This window comes from Orcinus orca, chromosome 10, assembly GCF_937001465.1.
Source record: "Orcinus orca chromosome 10, mOrcOrc1.1, whole genome shotgun sequence".
NCBI lineage: Eukaryota > Metazoa > Chordata > Mammalia > Artiodactyla > Delphinidae > Orcinus > Orcinus orca.
In genome coordinates this window covers 92611567-92631859 of record NC_064568.1, presented here as the reverse complement: position 1 = coordinate 92631859, position 20293 = coordinate 92611567, and the positions used below count along the sequence as shown (strand labels likewise).

At 35.2% G+C, this 20293-nt stretch overlaps 1 pseudogene; it reads left to right on the top strand.

Annotated features, from left to right (window-relative positions):
- Window positions 1–277: 277 nt before the first annotated feature.
- Window positions 278–19507, top strand: LOC117202703 (S-formylglutathione hydrolase-like; annotated as a pseudogene).
- Window positions 19508–20293: the final 786 nt, after the last annotated feature.

Genomic DNA, 20293 nt, shown 5'->3' with positions numbered 1-20293 from the left:
GGGATAAACATAATGTCCTACCCTTAAATTTAAAAATCCAACAACACAAGTTAAAAATGGAGGAAACATGGTTTAATAAAATCTCATTTAAGAAGACAGGAATTTTGGCTGATTGACCCTCCAACTGATCTAAGAATATAATTTGTCTGCCACAGACATTTGATTACATAGTTGCAAGAAGGTTCTTCAACATCCAAATTAGAACCAAAGAGGGGAACTTTCAACAAGATAAATCTCAGGTCAATATAAGGAAAATCTTTAGCCTGTCTAACAGTAAATGGATTGTTTTGTGAGACTTGTATTCTCCATCCTTGGAGATGTTCCAGCAGAGACCAAGCTACCTCTTGCTGTAGATGAAGTAGAAAATCATCAGATAGACAACCTGTAAGACCCATTATAGAATTCTAAAAATGTATAATTTTATGACATGAATTAACAATCAACTTGTGATTTTTAATGTTTAAAAACAAGATGTGATATCTTAAATATTTTTATTTATTTGATCAATTCTATCAAAAATGATAGTCTTATGATAGGCATAGTAAGTATAATTGGTGTTCCAAGGGTTTTCTGTCTCACTGAATATGGTGCACAGTTCTTTACTAAGGGTACCTCCTTAAATTCTCAACCTGAAAGAGATGATGAACATCTAGTCTAGAACAATCTCATTGAAGATGAAATAGAATTGTGTGCCTGAAGCATATAGAATCCTTTGTGCTCAAATTCAGTCTCACCCCAGTGAGGGTGAGGGTGAGTAGAGCTCCTTTGCATTCCTTCACCCTCTCTCCTGGCTACAATCATGCAAGGGCACCTCGTGTCAAGGATGGCTGCTTACCATTTGAGATACTGGCAGTAGTGGTGCAGCAATTGCCCTACCATATTTATACACTCTGACAGTGGGTTTTGGTGATATTTAGGAAATAAAAGTCCTCACTCCTAGGCAATAATGTGAGCTTTCTGGCCAGAAGACTTCCATGTTTCCCTTACACAAAACTACTGTGCCATGAATTTATTTTTTAACCATCCCCCCCATCCAAAAATTAAATTACCTCAATATTTTCATGGCTTTATTTTTGTTGGCCATAAAATTGCTATTGGCTGCCTTGGTGTTTGTGTTGGCATCAGTGGGCACGCTGATGTCAAGTTAAGGAAGAAAATAAACCTTCAAAGGAAAAAACAAATCGACCCATTATGGGGACTCATGTTGTATATGAGAGAAGAGGAATTTGTTTCTCTGTGTGTAATGTCATTCTAAAAATTGATGCAGGTGGGCAGAAGTATGCTCATAGTTGATTAACTGCTCTCCATGAAGACAAAAAAAAACGCTGATTTATATATAGCATTTGCCAATTTCTATGGTGTAAATACTCCAGTCATGGTTGATTTCAGTCTACCAAAATAGATCTCACTGAACTTGGGGTTGGGAAGAGATGGGCTAATAGGCTCTGAGTCAAGCAAGTCTCTTGACTTGGAAGTGGGGAAAAAAATTTAGTTGGATATTTGGAGTAAAAAAAAAAAAATGCCTGTAACATTTGACACCTATATTGAATCCTTCCTCATAAAAGGTTTTACAGAGGTATTTTAGGTTGGTTTAGGCCTGGCACATTAAAGCCGTATTTGTTTCTTTTTCCTGTCCTTTTCCAACTATTTTGATCAGCTGTTTAAATTTGCTTTCTTACTAAAAAGTATTTTAATAATGAGAACTGCAGCTATTCTAATATTTATCTTGAGGTCCTTCCCATCATTGTGAAGTTTAATCTGTATTTTCATATCAAAGAAGAAACTTTAATAACAATTAAAATTATGTGGTTATAAGAAGAAACATAATTATATATCTTTAGAGTGATTCATATACCAGGAATACCCATTCTTCCATAAAATATATACATAAGTAGTTTGATCTCATTCAATATAATGAAATCTGTTATTAAGGTTGATATTCTTTATTGAAAAAGAAAAAGAGTGCCAGAAATTCTTGGCTGGATATCCTAATACCCATTCCCAATCCCTTTTCCTTGTCTTCCTGAAAACTAAATGAACTCTTACCCAGATATCCTTGTAGCTAAGCTAGAAAATTCCATGTTTAACAGGTCTGTCTAATAGGATGTAACTTGAAGCCTACTTAGAGCTTATGGGAAAAAAGTCATGGATACAACTTTCAGCATCCTCTTGCCTCCCCCTCACTTCTTTCTGAGTTTAATATGAATTAAATGCCTCAATGGCAGGCTATATTATGAGGCAACTAGCATGAGGATGAAAGCTACCATCATAAGGATGGCAAATTGGCAACGGAAAGAGATTAGATGAATTCTCACAACATAGTCAAACCATTGACTAGACCTGGAGTATATACCTCTAGATGTCTTGTTATATGAGAAAACAGCCCTATCTTTTTATAGCTTCATTGAAGCATAGTTTACATACCATAAAATTCACCTGCCATAAGTATACAATTCAATGAGTTTTAGTAAATTAGTGGAATTGTGTAACCATAACAATCCATTTTCCGCCCAGGCTCACTTTCAGTCATTCCCCATTGGTCCTTGGCAAACACTGACCAGCTCTCTGACTATAAACTTACCTTTTCTAGATATTTCATATAAATAGGATCATGCAATATGTAGTCTTTTGCATCTGGCTTCTTGCATTTACAATAATGTTTGTGAAGTTTATCGATGCTTTAGCATGTACCAGTATTTTCTTCCTTTTTAATGCCAAATACTATTCTATTTGTATATCCATTTGTCTGTTGATTGATACCTCGGTTGTTTTCAGTTTGGACACGTTACAAATAATGCTGCTAAGAAAACTTATGTATAAGTCTTTTTGTGGACCTATGTTTTCATTTCTCTTGTCTAGATTCCTAGGAGTAAAATATGGGAGTCATATGGCAAGTTTGTTTATGACTAACTTTTAAAGAAATTGCCTAATTGTTTTCCAAAGTGGCTGTGCCGTTTTACATTCCCACTGCCAGTGTATGAGCGTTCCAGGCTCTCCCTATCCTTGCCAGTACTTGATACTGTCTTTTTGATAAACATTCTTAGTAAGTTTATAAGGTGGTATCTTATTGTGGCTTTAATTTTCATTCCTCTAATGACTAATGATGTTGAGCACTTTCTCATATGCTTATTAGCCATTCATATGTCTTCTTTGGTAAAATGTCTATTCAAGTCTTTTGCCCATTTTTAATTGGGTTGTTTGTCTTCTCATTATACAATAGTAGGATCTCTTTGCAGATTCTAGGTACATGTCCTTTACCAGATATACGATTTACAGATATTTCTCTGAGTCTGTGGCTTACCTTTTCACTTTCTTAATCTTGTCTTTTGAAGAACAAGTTTTTAATTTTAATGAAGTCTAATTTATCAGTTTTTTCTTTTATAGTTTGTGCTCTTAGTGTCATGTCTTATTTTTTTAAATAATTTATTATTTATTTTTTTATTTATGGGTTGCGTTGGGTCTTCGTTGCTGCATGTGGGCTTTCTCTAGTTGCAGCGAGTGGGGGCCACTCTTCGTTGTGGTGCACGGGCTTCTCATTGCGGTGGCTTCTCAGGCTCTAGGTGTGTGGGTTTCAGTAGTTGTGGCACACGGGCTCAGTAGTTGTGGCTTGCGGGCTCCAGAGCACATGCCCAGTAGTTGTGGCGCACGGGCTTAGTTGCTCCGCAGCACGTGGGATCTTCCCGGACCAGGGCTCGAACCCATGTCCCCTGCATTGGCAGGTGGATTCTTAACCACTGCGCTATCAGGGAAGCCCTGAATTCTTTGCTAAACCAGGGGCATGAAGATTTACTCTTATCCGCTTTTATAGAGGTTTAACCATTTTAGTTCTTTTAGGACTCAGGTTCCTTTGGAGCTAATTTTTGAGTATAGTGTGAGGTAAGATTCTATGTTGGTTAAATCACTTATTTACTCCATATATTTCTTTTTTGCATCTGGATATCCAGTGGCTTCATCACTATTTGTTGAAAAGACTATCTTTTCTCTATTTAATTGTCTTGGCACGTTTGTTGAAAATCAGTTTACTACAAATGTCAGGATTTATGTCTGGACTCTCAATTCTATACCAATGATCTGTAACGGGTGGCAAAATATGGTCTGTGGGCCAAATCCAGCTCACTACCTTTTTTCTGTTGTTAATAAAGTTTTATTGAACACAGCCATTCCCACGTGTTTACATCTTGTTTGAGCTACTTTTTTACTCTGATGGCAGAGTGCCGTCATTTGCAACAGAAACCAAAAAGTCTCAAATATTTACTATATGGCACTTTATAAAGATTATTTGCTAACTCCTGAGCTATATGTTTATCCCTCTGTCAGTACGATATTCTTGATCACTGTAGCTTTATAATAAGTCTTGAAATCAGGTAGTGTGAATCCTCCAACTTTGTTCTTCTTAATCAAAATTGTATTGCTTATACTAGGCTCTTTGCATTTCCATATAAATTTTAGGATCAGCTCATCAGTTTCTTAAAAGTAGCATGCAAGATTTTGATAAGCATTGTGTTGAATCTATAGATCAATCTGGGGAGAACAACCATCTTGACAATATTAAGTCTTCCAATCCGTGAAGATGACATCTTTCCATTCATTAGATCTTTAATTTTTCTCAACAGTGCTTTTTACTTTTCAGTGTACAAGTGTTTGATTTCTTTTTGTTAAATGTATTTCTAAGTATTTTATTATTTGTGATGCTATTATAAATAAAACTTTCAGTTTTTTAAATTGTCCCTGTTGTTACAATTGTATAAATATACAATTGATTTTTGCATATTGATTTTGTATTCTGTGAACTAGCTAAAATAGTTTATTGCTTCTCATATGTATTATGGATTTTTAAAGGATTTTCTACACACAGGCTCATGATATATGCAAATAATTTTATTTCCTTCTTCCAAACTTGGACTGGATGCTTTTTTTAAAAAAAAAAAAAACTTGTTACACTGACTAGAACCTTCAATCTGATGTTGAATAAGCATGTTGAGAGTGGACTTTTTTCCCTGATATTTGGGGGGAAAAGTTGTGGCTTTTTTCCCTGATATTTGGGGGAGAGCTTTCAGTCTTTCACCATTAAGTATGGTTGTAGTTATAGGTTTTTCATAGATGTCCTTCATCAGGTTGTGGAAATTCCCTTCTATTCCTAGTTTAAGTTTTTAAAATCATAAATGGATGTTGAATTTTTTCATATGCTTTTTCTGAAACAATTGAGATAATCATGTGATTTTGGTTCCTTACTATTCTACTAATACGGTAGTCTATATTAATTGATCTTTAGTTGTCAAACCAACATTGCATTCCTGGAACACACCACACTAGGAGGTGGAATATAAATTGTTATACATTCCTGAGTTAATTTTTCTAATATTTTATTAATGCTTTTTGCATGTATGTTCATGATATTGGCTAGTTTTCTTTTCTTGTGAGGTTTCTGTCTGTTTTGTTATCAGGGTAATACTGTCTCATAGAATGAGTTGAGAGGTGTTTCCTCCTCCTCTGTCTTCTAAAAGTTGGTGAAAAACTGGTATTATTTTTAAATACTTAAATTCACCAATGAAACCAACTAGACCTGAGCTTTTCTTTGTAATATATTTCTAATTACCAATTCAGTTTCTCTTCTTGTTATAGGTATATTCAAATTTTCTATTTCTTCCTGAGTCTGTTTTCATAATTTGTGTCTGTCTACGATATTTTTCTGTTTCATCCAGGTTGTCTAATTTGTAGCTCTAATATTGTTTATAATAGTCCTTATAATCCTTTAAACTTTGATAGGGTCAGTAGTGATATCCCCTTTTTTGTTCCTGATTTTGGTAATTTGTGTCTTCTCTCTTATTTTCTTGGTAAATCTATTTGTTAGTTTTATTGAACTTTTGGTTTAATCTATTTTTTTTGTTGTTGTTGTTTTTTTCTATTTCTGTGATTTTCATTCTAATCTTTATTATTCCCTTCCTTTTGCTTGCTGTAGGCTTAGTTTTCTTTTTGTAGTTTCTTGCATTGGAAGTTTAGGTTATAGATTTGAGAAATTTCTTTTTTTCTGAAATTAACACTTCTGTAGATTTGATGGTGTTTTTTTAATGAGTTCAATTTAAAATTACCAGACCAAGCATCACTTACATGCAAAACTTATACTGTAATGAAGTTGTTTGATAACAACTAATGTTGTTTAAATTACAAGTAAAGTCAAAATGTTTTGTTGACCTCCTTCTGGCAAAAGTTAAAACAAGAAAGAGGATCCGACAAGCCAATTTTCAGTGGATATATCTTCTGATCTTAAACTATAAGAGAAGAATCTAATAGAATTCTATAAGTGCCTTCTAAGGGATGAACATATTCTATTAAAATCATATGATTATAGTCTGATATCAATATTTGGTAGTACCTATCTGTTTAAAAGGACATTTTCAAAGATGAAATACAGAAAATCTCATTACAGGTCAGTATTAACAGATAAATATTTGCAATTGACTGTTATGATAGGAAACACTAAATTTAAACCTCAAACAAAATGGCATCCCCACCAAAAGAAAATCCCCACGTTCTTATTGCTAGACCGTATTACAAAAATGTTCACAATTATTGTAATTATATGTTGAATTTCATCAATAAAAATGTTTGAATTTTTTTTTGTTATATACATATGTACACAATATCTTTGATTTTGTCTCTTAGACTGCAATACTATTTGGTTCCTTACAAAAAGTTTTCCAAACCCAGCAAATTAACATCTGATATCTGCCTAGCAAATTAAAGATTTACCCTCTTTGGAAGAAGATAACATCCCCAGAGCCTCTAGAATTTTTCATACATAATATATGGCATTCAAAAAAAATTACTAGCCATTCCAAGCAATAGACATAAACACCTCAAAACTAGGAAAAAACGCAGATGGTAATAACAAAACTGGATGTGTTCCAGATACTGGAGTTACCAGGCAGGAATTTTATTCAGGCAAGAATATTTTTTTTTTTAAAAGGTGAAAAGATGGAGAATTTCACTAAGTCATTGGCATATATGAGAAAATATACCAAACATCACAAAATCCAGAAAAAAGCATACTACTTTTGTTAATTTGTGACACATCGCCATAGTGCTTTTCCCCCCAAACTTTTGGGGCTGCTTACTCTTTTATTGCCTCTTTGCATAATAACAAGTCACATTACTATTTTATATGGAGGCAATAGATATATTATTTAGTCTTTCCTCTAACATGTTGACCATTTGCTGAATTAGTAACAATTTGGATTGCTTTTTCCTCAGAAAGCACCAGACTTTGTCAGGGTAAACTATGTGAGATATGCTAAAACAATCCAATATATTGGAATACGTAAAATTTGACATCTGACATAGACAGGGGTAGGTTTGTGTTCTATAAGTGAGTACATTTTCGATAAATGTTATTTTACACCATTCTCATCAGAAGAACATGCATGGTACATTTATAATTATATACACTGTGTTATTGAGTATATTCATGACAAGAGAACATTAGTTTTGGTCAGATGTCAATGAGAATCACATCTTCCATTTATAATTTTACATGTTTGATGTTTGGAAGAATTTTCCACAGGCTATTTTCAACTCTCTACATTTCAAATTTTGTTTCTCTTCCACCATACATGTTCTTCCAGTGTTGTATGAACTAATTCATGTCCATGTAGTGATACAATCTCTGGTCCTGCATCTGTGTATCATGAGGTGGGGAGATTCAGCACAGTGGAGAGTAGGGATATTCCTAGCATCTCTTCTTATATCAGAACAGTTACCAATAAATTGACTATACATGAAAGTGACTATAAACCACATAAATATGCCCTTCTAAGCCTAAATTAAATGTAGCTCCAACTCAGCTTCTCTTTGGCTAGATTCCAAAATTGGATGCAATCAATTCTGTCACCACTCAAATGAGGGAATGTATAATGGAGGGAAAGTTGAGTGGAAAGAGACAATGGTCTTAACTTACTGCAGTTGAAGATATCTTATTTTTGCAACATTTACAACAATAAATTTGTAAATAAAAATAAATTTTTATTTACAAAAATAGATTTCTTTGTGAACACATTGCTGGGACCCCACCCAGGGCTTTGGAAGGGACCTAGGCAAATAGAGTGCTGTGAAGATTAAGCTTTGTTAGATAGAAGGATAAATGAGAAAAAATAATAGTTATTAGGCACTGGAGATTTGGGAACTGAGACAAATAGGGTGCAGGTATAAGAGAATATTTCCACTGTATGCCTTTTTTTATTATTTGGACATTTATATACCTATTAAAAATTAAAACGTTTTAATTGAGGCCAAATGTTATAAATTAAAAATGAGTGGCAATGACATTGAGCACTGAATACTGCCAGAAGCCTAACTTTCTGATTAAAAAGGAAAAACATCAGGAACTGACAATGATTATGAATATAACAGTCTATCCAAGAACTCTGAGGGCTGGCAATAAGCCTCAAACACTGAGCAAGTAGTGAGATAACCATTTCTCATCAACCCTCAGTCTCTCCCCTCTTCGAGGGCCTCGACAAATATTTTGCTGAGATGTAGCTAGGTATTGCATAATGTGATTTCATGTGTGCAAAAGCATGCTATTATAAATTCAGGAAGTGTAGAACTCTAAGGTTGCGCTATAGCCCAAGCCACGTATGTCGATTGGGCACTTGAAATGTGGCAACTACAAATTGAGGTATGCTATAGGTATAAAATACATACAGTATTTCAAAGATTTAGTACAAATAATCTCAACTTTTTAATAAAAAATTAATTTGAATACATGTTGAAATCATACTTAGAATATATTGGATTAAATAAATTATATTAAAACCAGTTTCGCCTTTTCTATCATTTAAAATGTGACTACTAGAAAAATTAAAATTACATATGTGTTTCAACTTAAATTTCTATTGGATAGTGCTGCTCTAAAAGCACACTTTCCTTGCTCCTCCAGTTTGTAGGACTGCTGAGGATATAACTTGGCATACCTATGCCAGTTTTATCACTTTAAAAGAGAAAGTTAACTTTCAAAATATCAAGAGCTAAAAAACTCCCAGAATGAGAAAATGACATATCTATCACTACAATTGAATAGATCCATTGAAGTGTTATATAATCACATTGTTTCACAAGATTGAAATCATCTCAAGAATTTTCTTTAAAGTAATAAGTAGTTTCTCCAAATAGTTCATTCTAGTTTTTTAAATTACCAGTTCACTTTATGCCTCTCTAAAATATCTTAATTTCCATAAAATGAGAATGATGGACTTCCATAATCTTTAAAAATAATGTTATAAGGAAAAAGCTATGAGCAAGAAAAAGACACATACAGAAGAAATCACTCAGAGTTCTTCAATAGTCAAAATTATTTATTAAGGTAAATATTGTACTGGCTCATCCTTCAGTATCAGCCAGTCTACAGATCAAAATTTATGTGGGATGGTTCAACATGTGAAAATCAATTGGTGTAATACAGCACATTAACTGAATGAAAGAAAAATTATATGATCATCTCAATTGATGCAGAAAAAGCATTTGAAAAAATTCACACTTTCATGATGAAAACACTCAAGAAACTAGGAATAGAAGGAAACTACCTCAGCAACATAAAGACCATATATGAAAACTAACAGCCAACATCATAGTCAAGGATAAAAGACAAAGTGTTTCCTCTAAGCTCAGGAACGAGCAAGGATACCCACTTTTGCCACTTCATTTCAACAAAGTACTGGAAGTTCTAGACAGAGCAATTAGGTAAGAAAAAGAAATAAAAGACATCCAAATTGAAAAGGAAGAAGTAAAATGATCTCTGTTCATAGATGACATGATCTCATATGTAGAAAACCCTAAAGATCACACACACACACACGCACACAACTGTTAGAATTAATAAATTCAGCAAAGTTTTAGGATACAAAATCAACACTCAGAAATCAGTTGCATTTCTATACACCAACAATGAACAATCTAGAAAGATAATTAAGAAAATAATTTCATTTGCTGTAGCATCGATAATAATAAAATACTCAGTTATAAACTTAACCAAGGAGGTGAAAGACTTGTACACTAAAAACTACAAAATATTGCTGAAAGAAATTAGAGAAGACACCAATAAATAGTAAGACATCCCATGTTCATGAATTGGAAAAATTAACATTGAGATGTCAATACTACCTGAATCAATCTACAGATTCAATGTAATCCCTATCAAATTCCCAATGATTTCTTTTTCCAGGAATAGAAAAATTCATCCTAAACTTCATCTGGAATCTCAAGAGACCTAGAACAGTTAAAAAAAAAAAAATCTTGAGAAACACAACGTTGGAAGTTTCACACTTCCTGATTTCAAAACTTAACTACAGCAAAGATACAATAATTAAAACAATGTGGTACTGGCATAAAGACAGACATAGATACTAGTAGAATAGAGCTGAGAGCCCAGAAATAAACCCTCACACAAACGGTCAAATGATTTTCAACAAGAGTACCAAGACCATTCAATGGGGAAAGGACAGTGTTTTTCAAAAATGGTGCTGGGAAACTGGATAGCCACATGAAAAAAAAAATGCTGTTAAACTTTTGCATTACTCCATATACAAAGATTAACCCAAAGCTTGCTAATTCTAGAATATTTTCATCAACCCCCAAAAGAAACCCCATACCCATTAACAGTCATTCCCCATTTTGCTCTCCCCCTGGCAACCACCAATCAACTTTCTGCCTCTGTGGATTCCTATTCTGGACATTTCATATAAGTGAAAGTATACAATATCTGGGCTTTTGTGTCTGGCTTCTTTCACTTAGCATAATATTTTCAAGGTTCATCCACACTGTATTTTGTGTCAGTACTTCATCTCTGAATAATATTATGTTGTATGGATATACCACATTTTGTTTATCCATTCATCCTTTGGTAGATATTTAGGCTATTTCCACCTTCTGGATATTATGAATAATGTTGCCAAGAAAATTAGCAAACAAGTTTTTATGAAACTATATGTTTTCATTTCTCTAGGAGTGGAGTGTGTCTGTCTTTTTTATTTTAGCCATCCTTGTGAGTGTGAAGTGGTAATTTTTTGTGATTTAATTTGCATTTCCCTATACAGTAGTGTCACTGAACATCTTTTCATATACTTATTGGCCATTTGTATATCTTATTTAGAGAAATGTCTACTCAATCTGGTTATTTTTATTTTGATTTGGGTTATTTGTCTTTTTATTGTTGAGTTGTCAGACTTATTTTTTTTATCGAAGTATAGTTGATTTACAATGTTGTGTTTATTTCTGCTGCACGGCAAAGTGATTCATTTATACATATATATACATTCTTTTTTATATTCTATTCCATTATGGTTTATTACAGGATATTGAATATAGTTCCTTGTGCTATACAGTAGGACTTGTTGTTTATCCATTCTATATATACCAGTTAGCGTCTGCTAACTCCCAGTCCCTCCCTCCCCCATCCCCCTCCCGCTATGCAACCACATGTCTATTCTCTATGTTTGTGAGTCTGTTTCTGTTTTGTAGTCAGGTTCATTTGTGGCATATTTTAGATTCCATATGTAAGTGATATCATATGGTATTTGTCTTTCTCTTTGTGACTTCACTTAGTATGATAATTTCTAGGCCCATCCATGTTGCTGCAAATGGCATTATTTCACTCTTTTTATGGCTGAGTAGTATTCCATTGTATATATGTACCACATCATCTTTAACCATTCATCTGTCAATGGACATTTAGATTGTTTCCATGTCTTGGCTATTGTGAATAGTGCTGCTATGAACATAGGGGTGCACGTATCTTTTTGAATTAGAGTTTTGTCTGAATATATGCCGAGGAGTGGGATTGCTGGATCATATGGCAACTCTATTTTTAGGTTTTTGAGGAAACTCCATACTGTTTTCTATAGTGGCTACACTAATTTACATTCCCACCAACAGTGTAGGTGGGTTCCTGTTTCTCCACACCCTCTCCAGCATTTGTTATTTGTAGACTCCAGACATCTTTATATATCTAGATGCTAGACCTTTATCAGATATATGAGTTGCAAATATATTCTGTTCTCTGAGTTGTCTTTTCATTTCTCAATAGCATTCTTTGAAGCACAAAACATTTGGATTTTGATGAAGTTTAATTTTTTGTTTTTTTGGTTGCTTGTGCTTTTGGTGTCATACCTAAGAAAACATTGCCTAATCTGAAGTCTTAAAGATTTATGCTTATGATTTATTCTAATAGTTTTATAGCTTTATATCTTATATTTAGGTTTTTGATCTATTTTGAGTTGATTCTTACATATTGTGTGAAGTGGAGGTCTAAATTCATTCTTTTGCATATGTTTATCCAGTTTCCTAGTAGTATCCAGTTTCAAGTTGGTTGAAAAGACCATTCTTTCTCTGTTGAATTGTGCTGTCACTCTTGTCACAAATCAATGAATCATAAATGTAAAATTTTTTGTGGACTTTTCATTCTATCATTGGTCTATATATCTAGCCTTATGCCAGTACCATATTATCTTTATTTCTGCCACTTTTTAGTAAGTATTAAAATCAAGAAGTGTGCAAACTCCAACTCTGTGGTTTGTAAGATTGTTTTAGGTATTATGAGTTGCAATTCCGTAAAGAATTTTAGTATCAGCTTTTCAATCTCTAAAAACTAGACAGTTGGGATTCTGATAGGGATTATGTTGAATCCATAGATTTAATTGGGGAAATTGCCATCTTAACAATATTTTTTTAATCCATGAATATGGAATATCTTTTCATTTACTTAGATACTCTGTAATTTCTTTCAATAATGTTTTATAGTTTTCAGTATACAAATCTTATACTTCTTTTGCTAAATTTATTTCTAAACATTTTATTGTTTTTGATACTATTATAAATAGAATTGTTTCCTTAATTTCATTTCCAGATTTTCCATTGCTAGAAATAAAATAGATATTTTTGTATATTAATACTGTATCCTTCAACCTTGTTGAACTCATTTATTAGCTCTAATCATTTATGTGTGTGTATTTCTTAAGATGTTTTATATACATAATCATGTCATCTTCAAATGGAGATAGTTTTACTACTTCCTTTTCAATCTAGGTTTTTAAAATTGCATTATTGCTCTGATTATAACCTTCATTATAATAATGTTGAACAGAAATAGTCAGAACAGACATCTTTGTCTCTTTCTGATCTTAGAGAGAAAGCTTTCAGTCTTTCCCCATTAAGTATAACATGAGCTGTGGTTTCTTGTAGATGCCCTTTATCAAGTTGAGGAAGTTCCCTTCTACTCCTAGTTTGTTGTATGTTTTTATTATAAGGGGAGTTGGATTTAGTCTAATGCTTTTCTGGCATCTATGGAAAGGATCATGTGCTTTTTGTCCTTTGTTCTATTTATATGGTGTATTACATTGATTTTCTTATGTTGAACCAAGCTTGCATTCCTGGGATAAATCATCCAAGGTTATGTATGCTGTTAGATACAATTTACTATTTTTTTGTTGTTGGGGATTTTTTAATCTATATTCACAAGGGATATTGGTCTGTAGATTTCTTGTTTGGGGGCTTTCTTTGTCTGCTGTTGGTATCAGGTTAATACTGACTTCATAGAATGAGCTGAGAAATATTCTCTCCCCACCCTATTTTCTAAAAGAGTTTGTGAAGAATTTGTGTTATTTGTATTTGTATTGATCTGTATTTAAACTATTTGATAAAATTAATCATTGAAATGACCAGAAATTAAACTTAATTTTCAGAGTTCTGAAATATTTTATTCTGAAAAATTTTCAAGTGTTCACATTGCTTTTATGGAGGAAAGGTTTTTTTTTTTTTTTCTGCAGTATGCGGACCTCTCACTGTTGTGGCCTCTCCCGTTTTGCAGCACAGGCTCCGGACGCGCAGGCTCAGCGGCCATGGTTCACGGGCCCAGCCGCTCCGTGGCATGTGGGATCTTCCCGGACCGGGGCACAAACCCACGTCCCCTGCATCGGCAGGCGGACTCTCAACCACTGAGCCACAAGGGAAGCCCAGGAAAGGATTTTTGAAGGTCCTACTCTGCCATTGCCACTGGCATTCATTTCATTTTTTATTATGCTACAGAATCAGTTAACCAATGTCAAGTGTTTCAGTTAGAAACCCACATTTCACATATTTAGTTCTAGATTTACTCCTCAAGTTCCTAAAATATCATCCAAACCTCCTCAGTACTAAGATGACAAATGTACATTCCCTAGACATGGAGGTTTTCTCAAATGGAAATTTCTTTCTAGATTAAATTTCTTGAATCTTAAAGTGTGATGACTGCTAAAGGTGTTACTTTTGTTACTTTTCATTTGAAAGCAAATTTTAAAAAACTTTTAAAACTATAAAACACTGTAATATATGAGATGATATTAACATCATCACCACTTATGTGATAGTCATTTCACTGCATCCTAGTTATATTGCTTTTATTTTTTTAAGAAAAATAGAACTTCACATTGGAGCTGAATTTAACAATCTGATTATCAATTTAGGGTCACCAATCAATGATCCAATCCATGTTTATTGACAGTAAGATAAAGCTCAGATGGACATTAAAATTTAAATATTCCTGAGTGACAGCATCCGTTCACTTGACATAGATACCTATCTTTCTGTTGACCTCAGCAGTCTGAGTTTTAACCTTCATCTCTGTGGCTTCCATTGCTGCAAAGTCTTCTCCCTGAATAAGACACGTATGAGCCCAATCTCTGAAATTACTCACAGTGGGAAAGGCATAGCTGTTCTGGAAAGGAGTTCTGATTCTGAGCTAAGATATTGCCATGTTTAGCCTCTCAATTTACCATTCTATTTTTCTCTTTTCTGAGTTCTTTTTACCGACTGTCACCATTTTCTGACAATTCACTTTCCATGACTTTCTATAGGTTGAATTCTACCCCCTGTTCATCTTACCTTTGACAGTGCATAATTAAAAATGATCTATTAACAGATCACAGGACTTTTTTTCACTCAGCTCTCATCCTTCTGAAATATTCTCTTGTGAAGCAATGTGCTCTTTTATCCTTTATTGGGTTGGTTCCGTTGTAGGAATGCTTGTGTAATTTTCTCATTTTGAGAGTTGCTCTAAGATACTGTGGACCACTTCTTTATCCCTTGAAATTCTTTCTTTGGTTCCTATAATGCTGCTCTTTCCTGGTTCTTTTTTGTTTAACTTCGTGTTTCCTTTTCCTCTTTGATCTTCCAAACTTGACCTTCCAAACTTCCCCAAGGTTCAGTCCTCAGTTATTTACCTTTCCTCCCTTTATGCTTGAAGAGATCATTGATCCTGGAAACCCAGACTTCAGAGATCTTAAATGGTGTTATGTTAATTATCATTTCTTCAGCAATAGCTAAGGGACCTCTGTTTCTGTTCCAGAACCCTCTCCTGAGCTCAGATACACACAGACTGCCTGTTAGACCTCGGCTATGCTTCACTCACCACAAATTCAGCAGGTCTAGAAGTCAGCTCATCACCTCAACCTCTCCTCCACTAATCCCACCTCACCCCAAAGAGTTCCCCTTTAACGTTTCTATTTCTGTAAATGGTGTCACAATTCTCCCAATTCTTTAGATTTCAGAACTGGAAAAAATTATGTGTTTTTTAATTTCTCTGGCCACTTGCCCTCTACACATAGTCATTTTAGTCAATTACTGATTTTTCTTTCAAAGTTTCTCTCTTTGTTCACATTTTTGGTGGATGATTGTCGGTAGCTATTAAGAATTTTGGTGTGCATATTCTTGGACTCAAGAATTATATTTAAAAGAATTCATATACAGATTTACTTGAACAGCTGGGAAAAGACACATACAGGTATGCTTATTTCAACATTGTTGAAATAGGAAAATTTGAAAACAAACTAAATGTCTACCACCTGATGACTGGTATTATATGTACCAATATGATAAGGTATCTATTCTCGTACATGAAAAAGCAAGATTAAATTTATACTGTTATTACATTTTGTAAAACAATAAAAGGATGCACATACACACACCCATACTTGTATATGCATAAGCACTTTTTGTAACTTATTTTTCTCCATTTAAAAAATTAAAGTATAATTTACATACAGCAAAATTCACCCTTCTTAGTGTATAGTACTGAGTATTTTGACAAATGCATACAATTGTGTAGTCACCTGACAGTCAAGATATAGAACAGTTTCTGTCACTCCAAAACTCCCCTGTGCCACTTTGTAAGTCCCACCCCAGCCCTCACCCTCAATCCCTGACTTCTATTGATGTGGTTTTTGTCCCATATAGTTTTCCCTTTACCAGAATGTCATATAAACGGAATCGTATAGTATACAGTCTCGTATAGTATACAAGCATAGCATGTTTAGATGTATCCCTCTTGTTAGGTGTATCAGTCGTTTTTTCCTTCTATTGCTCAGTAGTATTTCATTACATAGATAGACCACAGTTTGTTTATCCATTCTGCAGTTGAGGAACATTTGGGTTATTTCCAGATTTTGGCAATTAATGAATAAAGCCAATATAAACATTCGTACATAGGTGTTTGTGTAAACTTAAGTTTTTGTTTCACTTGGGTGAATCTCTAGGAGAAGGAATGATGGGTCATATTGTAAGTATATGTTTAACTGTATAAGAAGTCACGTTTCTTTCTAAATGCCTGTGCCATTTTGCTTTCCCATGACCAATGTATGCGAGTTCTAGTTGCTCCACCTCCTTGCGGGGACTTGGTATTGTAAGTTTTTTATTTTTATTATTTTAGCCCTTTAAATGAGAAGTGTTTCATTGTAGTTTTAGTTTACATTTTCTTAATGGCTGATATTGAAAACCTTTACCTGTGTTTATTTACATAGGCATTTTTGAGAAATACACACGCACTCACACACTAAATCATGATTATATTCAGTGCCACAGTGGGAAGGATTTGTAGTAGCTGGAGGTGAGAAAAGACTTTTACATTTTACACCCTACTCTTCATATACTAAATTTTGTCAAGAGCATGTTTATTTGAAATTTTTCTAAACAAGTTAATTTTTAAAAATTTCTCTTCTTTATATAAAACTATCACTGTGTCTTATTAACCCGTTAATGGGGCTTTACATGTAAATTACAAAGATATTTTTCTCCTATATCCTACTGGATGGCCAAATGCTGTACTGTCCAAAGCAGCAGCCACTAGCTCATGTGGCTATTGAGCCCTTTTAATGTGTCCAGTGAGGAGCTGAATTGTTCACTTTAATTAGTAAAAATTATAATAGCCACCTGTGTCTAGTGGCTACCATATTAGACAGAACAACTCTAGAACACTTGTTGCTAGAAATCTGTTTCATCTTCATTCTTTCCCTGTCTGATTGCTGTTTTAGTTTTTCAGCCCTCACTGAAGGGTGACTGATAAAGATGATTCCTGGAAGTGGTAGTGGAGACTTCTGCTCTGGGAGATGAAGCGAGTGGGGAGGGGGAGGGGAGCACACCTGAACTTTTAAAAGCACACTTAGATGAACACCTTCATCATCACAGAAAGTTCTTCTGGGCAGCACTGCTCTCTAGAGGGTTGCTGAAGTTGTTTGAACATGACAGGTTTGAACTAACGTGCAAAATGAAATTTGCTGTCTGCTTACTTCCAAAGCCAGGAACTGGAAGAGTTATTGAACTGTACTGGCTTCCTGTCTTAAAATACACAGAGCAAATGCTACAATGAATCAGCCATCCTCAAGCAGGCTCAAAACACAGCCTGGTCATCACTGCTCCAGATACCAGGGCAAGATGAGATCTGGGACCTTGGCACTGGGGCTGGATTTTATGTGGATAGTTGAAAAACTATCTACAGAATGTACTCTTACATAATGAGTAAGCTTCCCTCACTGATAAATGCCAATTTTCCAGTGGACCATGGAAAATTGGCTATTTTTTGCTACTCAGTGGGAGGCTGTGGCGCTCTTACTTGTGCTTTAAAGAACCCTGGAAAATGCAAATCTATGTCAGCATTTGCTCCAGTTTGCCACCAGCTCTCTGTCTTTGGGTGGGTGGGAGGACAAAAATCTCTCAATGGACATTTGAAATCAGAGCAAAATAAATGAAAAGCTCATGACACTGGTGTTCTTAGTAAGTTTTTTTTTTTTTTTTTTTTTTGCGGTACGCAGGCCCCTCACTGTTGTGGCCTCTCCCGTTGTGGAGCACAGGCTCTGGACACGCAGGCTCAGCGGCCGTGGCTCACGGGCCCAGCCACTCTGCGGCATGTGGGATCTTCCCGGGCCAGGGCACGAACCTGTGTCCCCTGAATCGGCAGGCAGACTCTCAACCACTGCGCCACCAGGGAAGCCCTCTTAGTAAGTTTTATTCAGGTTCTGGTTAGACATGATCAAGGAGGTGTTGACTAAACATTTCAGCTGCACAGCTACTTCCTGACATCAGTTGTTTTTAGATTACAAGAGGGTTATGATTATAGTTACTTTTCTTTGCAATCTCTTTTAATGACCACATCAGACTTCAAGAAGAATTCCCAAATACAGGAAAAATCAGACACTAGAATCTTTTCTGAGTTATAGTAGTTAGACTAAAGAAAAATACAGTTATTCGATTTTAAAATGAGTTTTCATGACACTAAAAGAGTTTGATCATGTAGTTGAAAATCTAAATACAAGAAAATACATAAAACAAGAAAAGTTCAAGTACGTGTAATGATGGTAGAAGGCTTCTCAAACATGTTTGAGTGGCAGCACACAACTATTCAGACTTTTCTGTACTTTTTAAAAACTGTGAGCAGGTTGGTCTTATTTTACAGATCTCTTTGGCACTTTTTATGAGGTCATAGTAAATCATTCGAGACTTGTCTGAAGATCAAGTTTTGTTGAATGAAGAATGAATTTTCATTGCTACATCTGTAAGAAGTAAGAAATTCATCACTTTTTTTTCTGAAGTCAACTTAGAGTTAAGCCCCGCATCTTCTCCTTCTTCCTCATCATGTCAGAAACTGGAACTATAAACTATACTCCATCTGTGCTGTAGAATCCTCCCCCTTCCTGTCTGTCACCCTCTCCCCACAGGCATTTGCAGAGGTTACATTGATTTTACTTCATCCACTATTATTTCATCACCACTGGGAGAAATTCACAAAATTATAGATACTTAGTCAAAAATGCAGAATTTCACCCATTAATGCTTTTATTATCCTTAAAAAATCGAAAATATAGCCCTTCTAGACTCTTTCCATTTAAATTCAGGACTACTTTCAGGGAGACCTGCCACATGGTCATGGGTGGTGGACGTGGAGCTTTTTATCCCAGGCATTGGTTCCACGTCCCCAAGACACCCACAGCCCAGCCAGCCAACCCTGGCACCACGGGCTGGTCCTAGTTCTGGCTTTGTCCGTTCTCTCTGCCCTGTACAGAGCCCCATGCCTTTCCTGCTACCTCTTCCAGGCCTCCCTCCATCCTCCATGCATGCACTGCCAGATGGATCTACGAGCATCTTCGCCTTTCTCCTCTCTGTCACACACCTCCAGTGTCTCCAGCTTCCAACCCTATTGATTCTTGAAAAGTAGAAGCATGGACAAAGAGCCAGCACTGAGCAAGGCCGCAGCTCCTCAGTCAGAGCCTCCTCCCTTCCTCCCACCACTGGTCCACTATTCACTATTAACAGGTTCAGCAGGACCCAGAGAATTTCTAAAATGGCAGAAAGTGAACAAAGTTATATTCTCTCTATATCATATAAAACCTGGTGGCCAGTGGTCCATGTGAGATATTCAAAAGGCCAGTTATGCAAAAGCTAAAAGAATAATAACAACAAAAAGCTGAGTCTTTACTGTAGCTTCAGGGAGCACTGGTGGATGCAGGCAGAGGTACACCACCAGAAGCCCCGATGGTATAAGCAGAAGTGTGCATGTTGACTGTCTTTCCTTAAATCAGGAGTTTCCCTCTGTGTGATCAAGTTCTTGTGTTGGCAGCTGAGAAAGCCACTGACAGCTGGGGAGTTATTTTCTCCTTTGGTCACAAGATGATGGAGATAATCTAGGGTGGGAAGTGTGGGGGAGAGAAGGAGGAGACAAATGCTGGCTCCTCTGACCAGAATTGGTAAGAAGGCTCATAGATCTTCCTTTCATGTAGATCAGACTCCTAAATAACTCCTGAGTCTACCCCTTACATTTGCTGAGAAGCAACCGGATCACATCAGCAAAACTCTTGAGGTGTCGTAAAGAAGGATCAAGGTTTTAAATCAGCCTCTTTTTCTTGTCTTTTCTTTTCTGTTTTTGGATCATTACAAAGTACTTAATCTGGATTGTGTTGTTTCCAAAAAATAGAGGAATCCACAAAACTCAATAGAATACTAT